We start from the raw sequence: 17,355 nt of genomic DNA on the forward strand, positions 1-17,355 counted from the left end.
TTAAAAAGGTGTCTTTGCTAGATGGAGAATGGATTGCATTAGGTAGAAGAGTGGAAGCTGGGAGACCAATTAGAAGTCATTTGCAGAAGTCTAGGCAGCAATTAACAGTGGCCTGGAAAGGGATGGTGTCAGTTGGCATGGTAAGAAGTGGGTGCATCAGAGAGATGTTTAAGGGGTACAATTGATAGGACTTGGTGATATATTAGACGTACTAAGCAAAAGAGGGTGGAAAGTCTAGAATAACTGCTATCTTTCTGGCCTAAGGAACTGGGTGGAAGGTAGTGCAGCTTACTGAGATGGCCAAAACTTGGTAAGGGGTTTGCTGAGTTGTTTGGTATATCGGGAATGAACTTACAACTAACCCAAGTCTTTCATGTTTGTATTATCATCAACAAGAAACATGTGGTCAATGTCCATGCAAAATGACTTTCTGAAATCACTTTGAAACATTTCTTCTGAGTCAATTATTACTAAAAACAGCAAACCGGCCAGGCACGGTGGCTCACACCTGTAATCCCAGCACTTTGGGAGGCCGAGGCGGGCGGATCATGAGGTCAGGAGATTGAGACCATCCTGGCTAACACGGTGAAACCCTGTCTTTACTAAAAAATACAAAAACTTAGCCAGGCGTGGTGGCAGGTGCCTGTAGTCCCAGCTACTTGGGAGGCTGAGGCAGGAGAATGGTGTGAACCCAGGAGGCTGAGCTTGCAGTGAGCAGAGATGGTGTCACTGCACTCCAGCCTGGGTGACAGAGCAAGACTCCATTTAAAAAAAAAAAAAAAAAAAAAAAAGCAAACCTGTTTTCTTCAAGTGAGGCCCACCTTGCCTACATATTCTTCCCAAGTCCTTGTTCTGCAATTTTCTCTACCTAAAGTTTATAACCCTTTCACCACTAAAACAACAGGACCCAATATTTCTCATTCTGGAGATAAACTGACTTTGAATTATCAGCACAATCCTTCATCCATTCAGTCAATATTTGAAAACCTGCTTTGTGTCAGGATATCTCCTGGGCATTAGGGATATATAAAGATGATATGGGCCATCATAACCATCCATCTAGCTATCCATCAGTCCATCCATTTCTTCCTTCAGTCACTCTTACTCCTCCATTCTATCATGTTCTATTGCCCAGACCCACCAAGGCAGAGAAGCTGTGGCTCACAGGCAGAAGTGGTTAATGAATGCGGTGAGGGAAAATTGGAGAATGAGGCAGGAGAATGGAAGATTATCAAAACAAAATTAATTGCTTAGTAAAAAGCCATAACCTAAGGGGTTCATTCAACTCCAGTGAACTAATAACATCTTGTGTTTAGACCATTGTGACAGCCACCCCATGTGTACTCTCAGCCCTTCCAATCCATTATCCCCACAGAAGCCAGAGGGATCTTTTAAATAGCTAAACCAACTTTTTCTCTCATGCTTAAAAGCTTCCAGTGATTTCCCATCACACCGCAAATAAAATCCACATACCTTTTCATGGTCTTGCCAGGCCCTTATTACCTCTATGGTTTCTCCTATCACCAAAATTCTCCTAGGTCACTCTGCTGAAGCCTTCAGGCCTTTTTTGTGCTCTAAGAAACCAAGATTTTCCCTAGTGATTGATCATGCTGTTTTTTTTTTTTTTGTTTGTTTGTTTTTCTGCTTCAAATCTGTTCCTCCTGATTTTTGCAGGCCTGGCTCTTTCTCATCACTTAGGTTTCAACTCAGATGCCACCTCCCTAGGGAGACCTTCTGTGATGACATTATGTATTTGTTCATTGTCTCCTCTAACAGAAAGTCCAGCATGATATCTATTCTTTTCACTACTGTAGTCCACATTCCTCCACAGGACCTGACCCAGAGTAGGTACTCAATACGTATTTGTTAAATGAATGAAGACGTGAATGAATGGATGCCCCCCATCCCCACCCATCCATAGTTCCATCTAAGAGGTAGTTGTTAATACTACACCTCCACTTCACTGATGTAAAGCCTAAAGAAGTGAAACAACTTGCCCATAATTGGAACCTAGGTGTAAAGCTAATGGCAGGCAGAAGGTCTGCTTCCCCAGTCCTTCATGTCTGACAGAAAGGTTTTCAGTCAGGCTCCACCAAGCTCCCTTCTTCCCTTTCTCCGGCCAGCTCTGCCATTCCTCATGAGGCACAGAAGTTAGTAGCCAAATTCCACAGGACACTATGGACAAATTACCCAGACCCAGTAAAGAATCCAGAGGGTGTTAGCCAGCATCCTCACAGTCATTTAGAATGAGAGGTTAGAATAAGAAGCTCATCACTTGCCTGCTCACTTCTGATCATGTAGGACGGCTGCATTATGCCCAGAGAAATTGGACAATCATGGAGAACTTAGTCAAGTCAGTTATTCAGCCTCATGCAGCCAGTGGAAAAAAGGGTATTCGACCAAACGCAACTAAATCCAATAAAGTTAGTTTGTAAGTAAGGATGGAATCTTTCATCCTGGTGGGTAATTTTATTGTTGGGGTGAAACTGAATGGAAGTGACAAAATATTCAGTGCTTATGGCTGGACCGTTCAGGCCAGCTCAGCCTCACACCCATACTTCATATACTCATGCTCCAGATGGTTAAATTCCCCAGAACAGGGCCTGATTATAGGCTTAAAAGGGCCTAAACTAGAAAAAGGTTATGCCACTCTCTCATATGCAATTAAAATTAATGGTTTTGCTATTGTATAAACCATAAATTGAGCATAATAATGTTCCACACAGTTCTGGTTTTGCCTATGGTGATAGCTACCTATGTGCTTTGTCTTTTAAATGTCTTTTTTAAATTTAATTTTTAAATGTCATTTTTCTTTTTATTTCCTTTCTTCTCCCTTCCCTTCCTTCCTTCCTCCATTTCTCCCTCTATCTCTGTGTCTCCCTATCTCTATGTATCTGTCTCTGTCTCTCTCTCTTTATCTTTCCCCCTGCTGTCCTTACCCTGCTAAACTAGAGAAGCCTAACAGATTTCAGTCCCCTCATTGTACCGATGGTACTTAGCTGTGCTATGATGGCAGTCAGTGGGAAACAGAGCCTGTATAAATTTGTTAAAGGCCCAATTATATACAGTCTTTAAAGAAAAGTAGACAATTTATTTTCATTACATAAAGCACATGGATTCTCACAGCAAATTAGACACAAAGTAGTAGCCTAGAGCCTTGATGCTGACTCTGATGCACAAATAAGTCCCGTTAGTAATTAGCACATTAATTTGGTTCCAATGGTGGCTGTCAAAAGGCTTTGCCCCTTTGCAGGCTCTGTCAACGCTTTCCTCCAAGGGGAGGCCTAGCCCAGTCTAGGAGGCAGGAGCGTTTGTGGAGGTGCCATAGGAAGTTACTGTTATTCTGAGATATCTGCCTGCCCAGTCTACCTGCCTGACCTTTTGTTTAGCTGATAAGTGTAAACAGGCAAAGAAGTTTGCTGAGCAACTTCTTAGCAGAGTAAACAAGGCCTTTGTGACCTTTTCTCTCACTTAAAACTTAGCTGGTGAGCCTCAACTACTGCCACTCTTCACCACTGCTCACCTGGGACTCTGGTGACTTTGGACTTATTGCCATTGCTCAAACATGCTGCACATTTCTAGGCCTTTGTACAAGCTTCTCCCTTTGCTGGAAAAGTCTCTGCATCTCTTTGCCTGGTGCCCTCCAACTCAGGTTTCAAGACCCATCTCAATGTCACTTCCTCTGTGAATTCTTCTGAAAAATCTTAGCAGATTATTTTCTTCTCTGTGTTCTCCCAATCCCCTGTCTATCTTTCTTTTTCTCTTTTTCTTTTTGAGGTGGAGTCTCACTCTGTCACCCAGGCTGGAGTGCAGTGGCATGATATCAGCTCACCACAACCTCCGCTTCCCAGTTTCAAGCTATTTTCCTGCCTCAGCCTCCTGAGTAGCTGGAATTACAGGCATGCACCACCATGCCCGGCTAATTTTTGCATTTTTAGTAGAGACGAGGTTTCACCATGTTGGCCAGGCTGGTCTCGAACTCCTGACCTCAGGTGATCCACCTGCCTCGGCTTCCCAAAGTGCTGGGATTACAGGCATGAGTACAGTATCATCACCTATTCTGTTTTGGGCAGGAACTGTGTCTTGTTCCTTATGTATTCTCTTTATCTTCTTCTTATCCCCTCCACCCCAGACCCCAGTGCTAGCACAGTGATTGGTGCACGGGAGATTTTCAGTAAATGCCCACTGACAAGGTGAGTAGGGAATGCTCTCTTGGGGAAAGTCCTGGTTGACAGCCTTGCTTCTCAAAGTGTAGCCCCCAGACCATCAGCATCAGGATACTTTGCAACATCTCAGATCCCAACCCAGACCTACTGAGTCAAAATCTGCATTGAATAAGATCCCCAGGTGTTTCTTATGATGATTAAAATGTGAGAAGCACTGTGAGATTTGATAGAAGGAGAGTAATAACTAAAAGAAAACAGTGCGTTCGTGATCTTCTATTACAGGAACGAGCCTAAAGGTCAGAACAGGTTCAAATGCTCACAAACGAATGGGATACTCAGACTGTTCAGAGCAGCCTAGGAGAGCAGCTGGCTGACTGATTCCGCATGGTCTCCAGATCATGTGTGTCCCATCAGGACCAAGCAGCGGGTGCCATGGCTGTGGGGTTTCACAGCCAATATAAAGCCAAGTGCCCTCAGAGCTGACTCCTTGGCTGAAGTCGGCCAGCCAGTGACCAAAGCCAGCTTGTTACATCATCAAGCCAGTCTGTCCTAGAACTTTGCATCTGACTTGTTTGATCCAACTCTGATCCAAGTTCATAAAGAACACAAATCATTTCCACTAAATCCTCAGGTTTCTGTTAATTTGGCCAATTTATTTTCTTATTGTATTCATATATTTTTAGAGAATGGAAGCAATTTTAGCTTAATTAATGCCATTATACATATGAAAAGCCACAGCCATTTCCAAGAGATTGAAAAAGTCACTATGCTCGAAATCACACGCATTTCTCAGTTGGTCCAGGAGACAAAAAAAGTCTTCTTTCTAATTAGTCATTTGTGGTGCCTTTTCCATTTGAAAATATTATTTCCATTTAGTTCTCCTGGGTCCAAAGTGTTAGCACCCCTTGTCCATCTCAAAAAGAACTGGAATTTTCCAAGGCCACTCATTCACTCTCTGCTGCCAAATTTTCCTGAGGCCAATGTCAATGAGCAGACAGATGCGGAGCATTATCCAAAAGCTCAGATGCTGAAACCCCAGCTAAGTTACCCCCACCAGACCTCAGATCACATCCCCTGATCATGTGCCCCTATCCTTTGAACTCAATCCCACTGAAGTCACTTCTCTTTGACCTCAGACAGGTCTTCAACCATGGAGTGCAACCCTTTAATCCCAGTGCAGCAGTTTCCTTCAAGCCTCTCTTCCTTTCATCCCAAGCCAGTCCCCCATACATGATGGATCAGTGGAACAACTCTGTCCCCAGAACTCTTGATCCTTGTACATTGATCTCTTTCTCCTGCATCCACTCAACAAAATCATATCCCTGGATGAACTAATAATCCACAATCCTATTTCTTTGCTTTTAGACCCAGCTCTGAGGCTAGCGGGGACAAATCACACAACCATGATTAGCCTCATTATAAATCAGGGTTTGTCCTCAACTGAGCAATCACTGCTGCAAGGGAATATTTTTCCATGGCCATAGTGACCTTCTCCTCCAGTTTTCATCCAGCAGATAAGGCTGGACAGTTAAGTTGTAAATGAGTGGCAAGCTCAAAAAGTCATGTACGACTGCAAAGAAACTGGCCAGCAAGACTTCTCGAATGTTTACATTCACCAGTCACTAAAATAAACACTTTCTGCTTTCCTCAAGTCTCCTAAATATTGTCATGTTTCTTGCCTATAGAAAACAACTTTGCCCTTACTTCCTTGAAAACATGGAGGCCATCAGAAATTAAATCTCTTAACTCCCTGACTCTGCCCTCCTATCGATGTATGAGTCTTCTCTGACCGCTTCACCTCCAGCCTCAGAGGTGTGTCAACTTCTGTTAAAGGTAAGCATTTCTCCCACACTCATACCCCTAAGTCCTTAATATGTCCCCTTCTGTCTCCTCATCGCTTTTTCCTTTTCTCTCCTGCTCCTTTATGCTCCTTTTCTCTAAGGTCTTCTCCAAACTTGAAAATACACTCAAATTGCTGCAATATAAAAGAAAAAAGATTCTCATAATTATTTTTTAAAACTCATAAATCTATGGCCTATAGTTTTCCTTTTTAAATCCAGCTTTATTGATGTATAATTAGTGTACAGAAAAACTGCACGTCATTAATGCATACAATTTGGTGAGTTTGGATATGCATATACACTCATGTTATCTTCCAACCACCATATCTTTCCCTCACTCCCTCCACCACTGTCAAACTCTTGGAAAGAGATATGTATGCTTATTGTTTCTACCCCTTACCAACCTCCCGCTTGCTTATTAATCTACTCTGCTGCTCTGGCCTCTACTCACTACTCCACAGAAAACCACTCATGTCAAGGTCAGCAATGACATCCAGATTGCTAAATCCATTGTTAAGTCTCAGTCCTCTTTTTGCTTGACCCCTTTGTAACACTGAAGACTTTTGGCCATGCCTTTCTGGAAACACTGTACTTCTTTGACTAATGATTTCTCTCCTCATTCTCTTTGGGGTTGCCACTTCTTTAACTATCTGTCAAATATTACACAACCCAGGGTTCCTTTCTTAAGGCTGTAACTTTTTTCCTGGACAGTCTGCTCCACTATCAAGGTTCCAACCACCACCTCTAAGCTCAAGACACTTCTCCCCACAAAAACTTTTACTTGCAGCTCATAGCTCTCCTGACCTCGTAATGCATATAACAAACTATCCACACAACATCTCTAACTGCACATCCCACAGGCATTTCAAAGGCAGCAGAGCCAAACTGAACTCACCACCTCATCCTTACTCTACCCCAGGCAACTTAACTCCTTCCCTGTGTTTCCTATTTCAGTGAATGATTGCATCATCCTCACAGTCACCGATGTAGTGACTTTGGGAGTTATCCAACTAATCTCCATATCCTGCTGATTTTTCTTTGATTTACATTTCTCAAGTCGATCCCTAGCTTTTCATCCCCATTGCCATTATATTAGTCTAGGTTCTCATTATTTTTTCTCTTAACTATTGCAACTACACCACAAGAAGCAGCCTACCAAGGTATGGGTTATTGATTGTAACATACTCATTTTAGTATCAGCGGCACTTTGGAGTCTGTAGGTAACTTAAAAGTAGAAAATACAACTCTGACTCACAGATTTGTTGGCCATGTTATTGATTTCACTTTCTCTGGATGAATGTCATGGGAGCTTGGGCAATGTCTCCAATCTATCTCCAAAAGAGAAATTCTGTAAATAACCCATATAAGAAAGAGAAAACTTCCTTTCCCCATCATAACATTTTATAGCCCTTTCCAGGTTTAACCTCATGCCAACACTGTAATAACTCGCATTACATTTCTAGGAGAGAAGAGAAAAATCAACTGCTGTCAGAGTGAACTTTACCTTTACATTGCATATGTGATTCCTGGGGTGTCCCCTCTATCTTCTTGTGAATTCTCAACAGTTTCTGACATTTTTTAGAAAAGCACTGAAGGTACAAATCTTTACTGTACACCTTTGCACATTCGGTGTCTCTAGGTCACCCTTTCATCTCTGGCCACACTACTAATTCATTCAAAGTTATTAATTGATTGACTTACAAAGGTCCTGCATAATCTGGCCCCTGACTACCTCCCCATTTGCATCTCTTACCATTTTTCTTGCTTTACTCCTTTCCAGTTATACTGACCTATTTCCTGTTCTTTGAATAAGCTGCTTTCAACCTCAAGGCCTTTACACTGATGGTCTCATTTTCTTCAATTACTTTCATCCAAGAACTTTGTATGGTTTCTTCCTTCACATTATTCAAGTATGAGCTCAACTTTTAACCCTGGAGAAAGTCCTTTCCTAACCATCTTATACAAATTAGCATCCCCCTACCCCAAACATTATCCCATTACTGTGTTTTATTTCCTGCAAGCCATCATCATTATCAATATTTTTGTTTACTTTACTTATTTGTTGGCTTATTTATCATCTGTCTCCACACACTACATTTTCAATTTCATAGTGGCAGAAGCTGTATCAATCCTCTTCACCACTGTAGTACCGGAGTTCAGTAGGTTATCCATAAGTGGTTGCTGGATGGATTAGTAAATGTCCACATGACATAGACCTGGTATATTAATCAAGGGAGAGGCAAAGGTAAAAGAATTCTAGGTCATCACAAGTTCAGTAAGTATTATAGTACAGGAGTCTGAGGAAACAATGGCAAAAATAATACAAAGCAGATAAAATGTAACTTTGGATCCTCTTCTCCCCAACAGCACATACACTTAAACCATGAACCCAGGGAAATGTTCTCTAATTCTGACAGAAGCCTCCTTTAGAACTTCTAAAATGTTGTTGAGGATGTTGTTCACTAAGTCCATCTTGTCCTCTTTATGAAGATCCCTAGAAGCAATTTCTTTCTCATATATTATGTGAAATAGTTTTGCTTCTATGAGCCAGTGGTTGGTTTTTGTCTTTCGAACCCTGAGGATCATGTAAAGGAGAGTTTTTCTCCTAGAACTGGCTGCTAAAAAATTCCAAGCTAAGCCAAAAGTACAGAATCCCACAGCATGCGTGGTTTGTACAAACTTACCCCTGGCTCCATCTTTTTTTTTTCTAATTTTTATTTTCCTTGAGCCCTGACACCCTGATCTTTAAAAAATCCAATTGTATCAAAGCTCTTTAAAAATTTTTACAAATTCAATTTTTAAGCCAGGAGGACTATGTAAAGGAAATACTCTCCTGAGCTTATTTGACAGGTATACTTTGGTCATCTGTTGTGACAGGAATGTCTTGTAAATGTAGCAAGTGGATGAAGCAGGAGCTTCCAATTGGTTGGTCTGTATCAATCAGGGGGTCTTGAAATCTTTATTACTCACCAAGGCTATTTTTGAGAGCTCACCTTCCCTTCTGTGAGGAGGGAATCTGAAACCGAGTCTGTAGCTAAGGGAAATCCCACACTTGCTGCCCTGGCCCCTATCTGGTAACCAAACACTGGCAACGGTCTCATCTCCCACCCATCCCACCATTAGACTGCAAACCAAGGTAAGGACTACATCTTCTAGGCAATGGGGAGCTCTTGAAGAGTTTTATGAAAAGTTATCGTAAGGCATATTCCTCCGTCTGCAGGGTTAGGAGAAAATTAGAGAGAAATAAGACTAGAATCAGGATGATTTACTAAAAAGCTGTTACAATAAGCTAGACTAGAAGTAATAAGGGCTATATCAGTCAGGATTCAACCAGGGAAAGAGAAGCCATTCCAATTTTTTTGTAGAGGATAAATGTAATGCAGGGAACTAGTTACATAGGAGATGGAATTACTGATGAGCCAAATTGCATAAGATGAGTCAACCCAGAGATAAGTAACAGCAGGAAATCACTACCAGCCCTTGTCTGGAGAGACAAAGAATGGAGCCAGGGTTTCCAGAATCCTGGGACAGGGTCACCTGGTGGAAACTGGAATCATGGAGTGTCTGTTGGTGGGAAATGGAATCACAGGGGAGGCGGATGCAGTTTAAGGCAGAGAGAGGAACAAAATATATACCCTCCTGGTTTCCCCCTTCCTCTCACCCTCCAATCTCCCTCCAGGAGGCACAAGAGATTAGAAAATGCAGCCCGAAAAACAGAGTTGAGCAGAGGAAGGGTGATGAATAGCTCCGAGGGCAAATGGACCAGCATAAGGGCCTATATCAAGATGGTGGCAGTGGAGATGGAGATGAGAAGATGGTATTAGAAGTTATTTAGAAGTGAAATAGGTGGAGTGGTGACCACTTATTTCCAATTCTGATGACTGCTGGATTAATGATGGTACTCTTGTGTGGGAGGGTAGGAGATGAGGCTGGTTTAGGTCTTATTGAGGCTGAGATGCCTGTTAGGCCTCCAGGTAGAGGGACCTGGGAAACAACCATATACTCAGCTCAGAAGCTCAGGAGAGAGACGAGGCTGGAGAGAGAGAATGAATAATATTAGCCAGGGAGTATATGATGACAGAGAGGAGAAGCTGGGAGGGTTTGGGGCACAGTCCTGAGGAGCACCCACACTTAATGGTTGGACAGAGAAAACTGAGGGGGATCATCCAGTAATGAGAAGAGAGTCAGAAGAAAGTGATCTGTGAGAACATAGAGAAAAGAGTATTTCATGAAGGAAGGTTCTAGGTCTTCTATCTCAGTGATTTTGGACAAACCCAGTGCTCTCTTCTCCTATATTCCCTTTCTCCCTACCACCAGCCTCTGCTTGTCTCTACCCTGGCAGTGCCAGGCTTTACAAAGCCTTCAGTTTAAGAGCTTGTAAGCCTTGCTGCCACTATGGACAGCGTCAAACAGCAAAAACTGAGCACCACTCCTCCTCTGTGCCAAGCAGCATGCTGGGTAACGTCAGGGGCCACCAAAATGGTTCGGAAGCGGTCATAGCCTTCTGAGATCCTGTCTGGTGGGCTAAGTGAAGTATCCGCATGCTGAGAGCTATTCTAACACAGAATCACATCCTGTAGGCCATTTATTTTTAGATTGCTATAGTTACAGTATATTTACAGTCTTACAATTGGCCTTTTCACTTACCATTGAATTTATAAGCCTTTTCTATGTCACAACATTGTTTTCATAATAATGATTTTTAATGGCTGCATAATATTCCTTGCAGATAATGTGCAACAATTTTCTTAACCCTGTTCATATTGCCTAACATCTAGATTGTGTCCAATTTTTTGCTGTTACAGATAATGTGACAACAAATTACTTTGTGTCTGGGTTCTAATTTGGCTGACCCTAACTTACTCTGAAGTAAAGGACTGCCCTAGTGCTCTCCTCTTAAAAGGAAGCATTATGCAAGCATGGTTTCCTGCTGAGGGGCCAGAACAACCTACTAGATCCCCATGCAGCTTGGACTTCCATTTTCTAAGGAAAGATGAGTCTGAGAGAGGAGGATGGAAGTATTACAAAGAAAGCCCCGGAGGCATGGATGACAGGGAGAAATAGGGCCTGACTTGGAGCTGGAGCAAGGGATTCAAGCCAGGGCAAGTTGAAGACCAGGAAGTAGGAGCAGATGGCTAGGACTGAGAATGGGATATGAATACCTGAAGGTAAGAGGCCAACTGGCCTGCCCTTCTTGCATTATGGCCTGATGTGCTGAGCATTTCCACATGTGCTATTCTGCTAGAGCCACATCCCAACCCTAAGCTCCTAGCATCCTAGCTAAAGCAGCGCCCCACCCCCAGCACTTCCCACCGCTTTTCCTAGTGAATCTCCTTTGTAGCACTCAGCAAGCAATGAATAATCTACTTTGGTCATTTATTTATGTATTCTCCACCCTCAATAGACTATGAGCTCCTTGAGATTTTATGTAACTGTCCCCTAGTGCCTGGAACAATCTAGCACAAAATCGGTGTGCACTAAACATATGTTGACTGACCGAAGTTTAGAAAGGATTTGCAGGGTAGTCCACACTATATAGCTGGGAAACCAAGGCCTAGAAAGATGAGGTGGCTATGGCAAGGCTGCATAGGCAGCAAGGGGCCAAGCTGGAACTGGAATCAATCGAGATATTCTGATTACCATTTTGCCCCATCACCATGATGCCACAATTGCTTCTTCACTCCTAGCAGGAGACTCCAGGCCACCTAGAGAGGGAGGCTCATGTGCAGTGGCAGGAGCCCAGGCTTTGAAATCCAAGTTATGGTTCCAATCCTGGCTTTACTTCTTAGTGTCTGTGTGACTTGCAGCAAGTTACTTCACTTTTCTGAGCCTCCATTCCTGAGCATGGTAACCTGGACCTCTCAAAACTTTTGGAAAGACTCATGAAGTCCACAGAAACATAGTGAGAAGAGGGCCCAGCCTCCCTGCTTGTGGCTTTTGGTGGTAAGGAAAGATGAGTCTGAGAGAGGAGGATGGAAGTGCTATGAATAAATCCCCAGAGGCATAGAAGGCAGGGAAAACAGGGCCTGGGCTGGAGCAGGAGTGACGGATTCAAGCCAAGTCAGTGAGAGGTCAGAGGCAAGAGAAGCGATGAGTGGGGCTCTCCATCAGGAAGACAAAGGCTGATCCTGGGACTTCTCAGGGTATTCCCCCTCCAGTCATCTGGGGGTCTGTGAGACCACAAGGTCCTCTGCCTGGCCACTGAACTGTAGTAACCAGTGGCACTGACCCTGCAGGGGTGGAGAGAGGCTGGCAGGACAATCCACATGGCCTATGCAGACAGAGGGAGGGGCAATGAAAGAATAGTGGCACACTCTCGGAGGCACACATAGGCAGGTGAAACCACAGAGAACAGCCACATTTTCCCTGGATGATCCCAAGCCTGCCAGGCAATAGCAGCTCAGCTCTGCCATTGATGAATTTGCTTGTGATCTTGGACAAGATCCTGTTGTCTCTGGTCTTCGGTTTCCTCCACAGAATGAGGACCTCAAAGGTTCTTGCTGGTTCTGCCAGCTATTCTACTTGGCAGTAACAGATATTCCTTGCTCTGTACAGTGTTCTTTGTAAAGAACACGGGATACTCACAGCTGCTCAGGAGCAGGGCTCTGGCTGGCCCAACTGGGCCACTATGCCAGTTGTGGAAAAGGTTTCACAGGGCAGTGGAAACATCAAAAGCCACTTACCCTGGGCAAGACACTTTACCAAGTAGAACTCCAGGATTTTGACTTCCAAAAATGGAAATAGGAGCCTCCTTTTGCCTTTCTTCCAATACTATATATTAAAGAGCTTAGGAAACCGTAACACGTTAGCTTCAATGTCTTAGTCCCTCCTTGGAGACTCAGTTTTTAGCAGAAAAATGGGAATAGAGCAAGCTGTTAGACTGTCATCTATAAGTGCCTCACCATATTGTGTTCCTAATCCCCATGGTGCCGAGAGGATCACTGTGGCTGAGCTGCAATGTGGCAGAGCATGAGACTCTTGCATTTGGCAGTGGGCTTAGGAGCTGCTGGAAAAGAGAGTGCCAGAGAAACTAGTGGAAAAATATCTTCCTCACCAGGCTTACCAAGAGTTTTGTCTGCAACACCCCAGTGCTCAGAGTGTGACTACAAGATGTCAAACAGCCTGTCACTTGTGGTTCCCATGTGGCACTTGGGTGAGGAAATAAAAGGTTACTGCCTTTGCTCTTGATGTGCCTTCCTCAGGAAACCTTTAGGACCAAAGTCCAGATGTCTGGTATATAAAGCAGACTAGATATTCTGCCTTAGTCAGGAAGCAGTACTTGGGTCATGCTAAGGAAGCAGCTGGGAGTTGGGCAAGGTTGAAATTCCTGGATCATAACTGCAGAAGGGATGAGTCACTCATCTGAGCCAGGGAGGCCAGGAAGGCAGAGCCAGACCTGGAGGCAGGCAGTGCACAACAAAGGGAGGGACGTCCTGTGACCAGGCCAGCAAGCTGGACTTCTATGACACTACCGATCTGGTTTTCTTTCTGGATACTGCCTGTGTGTGAGAGTAACTGCCCCTCTCTGTGCCTACCTGCCTCTGTTGTAAGGGAAAGTGTTCATGGTTGGCAGATGCTCACTTCAGCTCAACGCAGCTCACTTTTACTGAAGGGATGGTTTGACAGCAAAATAATAGGAATAAACTTTTGGGGATGATGAATATATTTTGCACCTTCACTGTGGTTGTGGTTTCTTAGGACTACATATTTTTCAAAACTCTGCATTGTTTCTCAGTATTTCAGAGAAAAAGTAAGCAGAAAACCAGGAAGGATATACATGACCTGAACAGCACCATTAACTACTCTGACCTAATTAAAATTAAAAAAAAAAAAAAAAACGCATCCAACAATAGCAGAATAAGCATTCCTCTTCAGTGTGCATGAAATATTTACCAAGGTATATGGTATTCTAGGCCATCAAACAAACCTTACAAATTGAAAAGAATAGAAATAATATAAAGCATCTTCTTAGACCATAATGTAATTAAGCTCAAAATCAAACACCATGATGTCTGAAAAATGCCCAAATATTGGAAATTTTAAAATATGCTCCTAAATGCCCTATGAGCCAAAGAGAGAGTCTTAGGAGAATTTTAAAAATACATTAAGTCGAATGAAAATAAAATTACATGTACGGAAATTTGTGGGATTCAGCTAAAGTATTTCCTTGAGGGAAATTTATAGCATATTTTAAATGTTTATATTAGAAAATAATATCTAAAATCAATAACCAAAACTTCCACCCTAGGAAACCAAAGAAAGAAAAGCAAGTTGAATTTAAAGAAGGACCCCACCCCCATCCCTTCCCAAACTCCCACCTCTTCCCTCCTTCCTCCCTCCCCACCATCAGAGAGCACACAGACCCACACATCATTTTACAACAGGTTTATTTTATTTTGATCACCATGGGGTATACCCTGTTGGGTATAAAATGTACTCTAGACCCTGTTGGCTATTTATCTGGGGTTAGACCTCTGGAGACCTCTCAGCTTGCCCTGAAATTACTGACTGCTCAGGGAGACACTGAAGAAGGTGGAGGTCTCCTCACTGTTTTGGTCCAGCTGTGGCTCATTTTGATGGAGTTCCTCGTTCAGCTGGTCACAATGGCAGGATACTGTTGGCCCACTCCCTTCCTCAGGTTTTCCTGAAGCAGTGGTCTTTTTGGGAGAGACGTTTTTCCTGGAACTTCCTTGAAGGGTTCTTTTTCCCTTCCTAGTTGTCTTGGGAATCTGGAACGACAACAGGGAGATCTCAGAAGGGCATTGGTTTGGGGAAAGAGGATGGAGGAGGGGCGGGAACAGGGGCTTCATGAGAAAGGCATGGGCTGAGGTGACGGTTGTGCTAGGTGAGGACAGGGTAGGAGTCTTGGGAGGGAAGAGTCAGGGTCAAGAAAGGGAGGAGGCTAGGTGGTTCATTTATCTTGATAGGGCTTCTGGATCTAGGTTGAGAGGGGGCCTTCCTCTTCCTCGCCATTTTGGTGATGGCCGGTGATTGTTCCAAAACTGGGCTGGAGGCTCGTCGTTTCCTGGTCATCTTCGCCAGCGTCTCTCAATTGTCTATTCCAGGCTGCCTGGTCTCCCTATACATACCCCTCCCAGGATAATGACGAACGAGACCCCTGAGCTTTGATTGGTCAGCAAGCTACTACCTAGCCAATGGTTGCCCTGTCGTGGAGAAGGTCTTAGATATCACAAACCACCTTCAGGACACTGTCATGAGAGGGAGGGGCGAGGAGAGAGAGGAGGAGAGGAGGAAAGATGAGGAGGGGATGAGAGGATGAGGAGGAAGCCAGAGTGGTCTGGTTGAAGAAAAGAGGGGCATTTCTTTAGAACTGCTAAAGAGCTTTCCCAAACAGATGATGCTGCTCCTTTCCTCCCATGTTCTACTGGGGTGGGTCACATGGCAGGGAGAGAGTATTTCCTCCAAGCTTTTCCCCCAAGCTTTTCCCCCAGGTCACTCCATTTCAATGCTTCTTTCTGTTTTCACCTGCCATTCACCATTATCTAGTTTTTAAAAAATTATTATTATTATTGTATTTTACCAGAAATCTCTCCAAGATAATCTGGCTGTATTTAAGTCTATGTGTAAATGTGAATCACCCTACTTCCCTCCTAAAAATTTCTCTTATACATCTTGAAGACCACTTACTTGGCTACTACCAGGGAACTTTTCCATCTTACTTCCTTTTCCCAGTGTCCACAGAAGTCTCCTGGGGTTTCAGTTTTCCCCAATCTGAAATCACTGCTTTCAGGCTGGCAAACTTCAATGAATACACTTCCTCCACTGGATATCTTATGAATCTTGTTTCAACTGTGGGGTCATGCTCATCTCAGCAGGTGTAGTACCCATGCTTGGATTTTAACAGTGTAGGGTGAATGAGGCAGATTTTCACATGTCAGAAATCATGCAGGATGTTTGCATTCTAGAAAAATACAACCTAAGACTGATGAGTTCATGGAACAGGGTAGTGTTGAGTAGAATAGATCAACACTGTGCCTGTGGTTCTGTCCAGTGTAATAACTTTTTTTTTCAAAAGAGGCCTTCAGATTGGAAAAAGGCAAGTAGAACTGTCTTTATTTACAGAAAATAAGAGCATATGCAGACAATTCTATTAATCTTAAAAATGCTTCTAGAACTAATAAGAGTTTAGCAATGGCACTGGATATAGATCATTATACCTGTATTTTTATACTAGCAATGAGCAATTGGCAGTTGAGACAAAACAATGCAATTTAAAATAAATATTAAACGGATAAATATGACAGAAGATGTATAAGGTCTGTCCACTGAAAACTATAAAACATTACAGAGATAAATTTAATGAGAAACTAAGTAAATAGAGATATAAACTTTATTCATTAGTCAAAAGACTGAATATTCAGATATCATTTTCCCTCAAAGTTTTTGGAAGATTTAGTGCAATCCAAATCCAAATTCCAGAAATGTTTAAATAGAAATTAGGAGGCTGACTCTAACATTCATATAGAAGTGCAAAGGCCCTAGAATAGCCAAAGAAAACTTTAAAAAATAGAACAAAGTTGGAGGGGTTACCCTACTTCATTTCAAGGCTTATAAACTAACAACGATCAGTATAGTGTGGAACTGTCATAATTACAGCAATATATCAACAGAAGAGAATAAACTCCAGGAATGAATCCACATGTATATGCATCTATAGATAACCATTTATTGATAAAGATGCAAATGAAGATTAGAGGGGAGAAATGATAGTGTATTCAACAATTGGGTCTGGAACAATTGGATATCCATCTGCAAAACTAAATTTCAATCCATACTTTATCTATCTATCTATCTATCTATCTATCTATCTATCTCTATCTATCTACCTAAAAAGGAAGAGAGAAAGATAAAGGTATTTTAAGGAATTGTCTCAGGTGATTATGAGGTCTGATACATCCAAAATCTATAGGACAGGCCAGCAGGCTAGAAACTGACACAGTGTTTTTATGTTCCAATCTTGTGGTAGAATTCCTTCTCCAGGAAACCTTGGTCTTTTAAGACCTTCAACTGATTGTATGAGGCACACCCACATTATGGAGGTAAACTGCTTTATTTAAAATCAACTGATTTTAAATGCTGATCACATCTACAAAATACCTTCACAGATACATCTAGACTAGTGTTTGACCACACAACTGAGTACTATAGTCTAGACAAGTTGACCCATAAAACTAACCATTGCACATGCCTTGCCCCATATAAAAGTGTAACTCAAAATGAATCATAGCCCTAAATGTCAAAAATACTTTTTTTTCTAGAAGAAAACAGAAGAAAAACTTGTTACCTCAGGTTATGTCTTAGTTAGCTTTGACTTCCATAACAAAATG

The 17,355-nt window shown here is 42.6% G+C and overlaps 1 pseudogene across 1 annotated transcript; it reads right to left on the minus strand.

The window, feature by feature from the left end:
* Positions 1-14,377: 14,377 nt before the first annotated feature.
* Positions 14,378-17,060, minus strand: LOC129025156 (chondrosarcoma-associated gene 2/3 protein-like; annotated as a pseudogene). Its single transcript, XR_010125353.1, has 4 exons — positions 16,940-17,060; positions 15,853-15,878; positions 14,933-15,086; positions 14,378-14,742 (listed from the first exon to the last, which is right to left on the minus strand). The product of XR_010125353.1 is annotated as a chondrosarcoma-associated gene 2/3 protein-like (transcript).
* Between the last annotated feature and the right edge of the window lie 295 nt (positions 17,061-17,355).

This window comes from Pongo pygmaeus, chromosome X (assembly GCF_028885625.2).
Source record: "Pongo pygmaeus isolate AG05252 chromosome X, NHGRI_mPonPyg2-v2.0_pri, whole genome shotgun sequence".
In the NCBI taxonomy this organism is placed as follows: domain Eukaryota; kingdom Metazoa; phylum Chordata; class Mammalia; order Primates; family Hominidae; genus Pongo; species Pongo pygmaeus.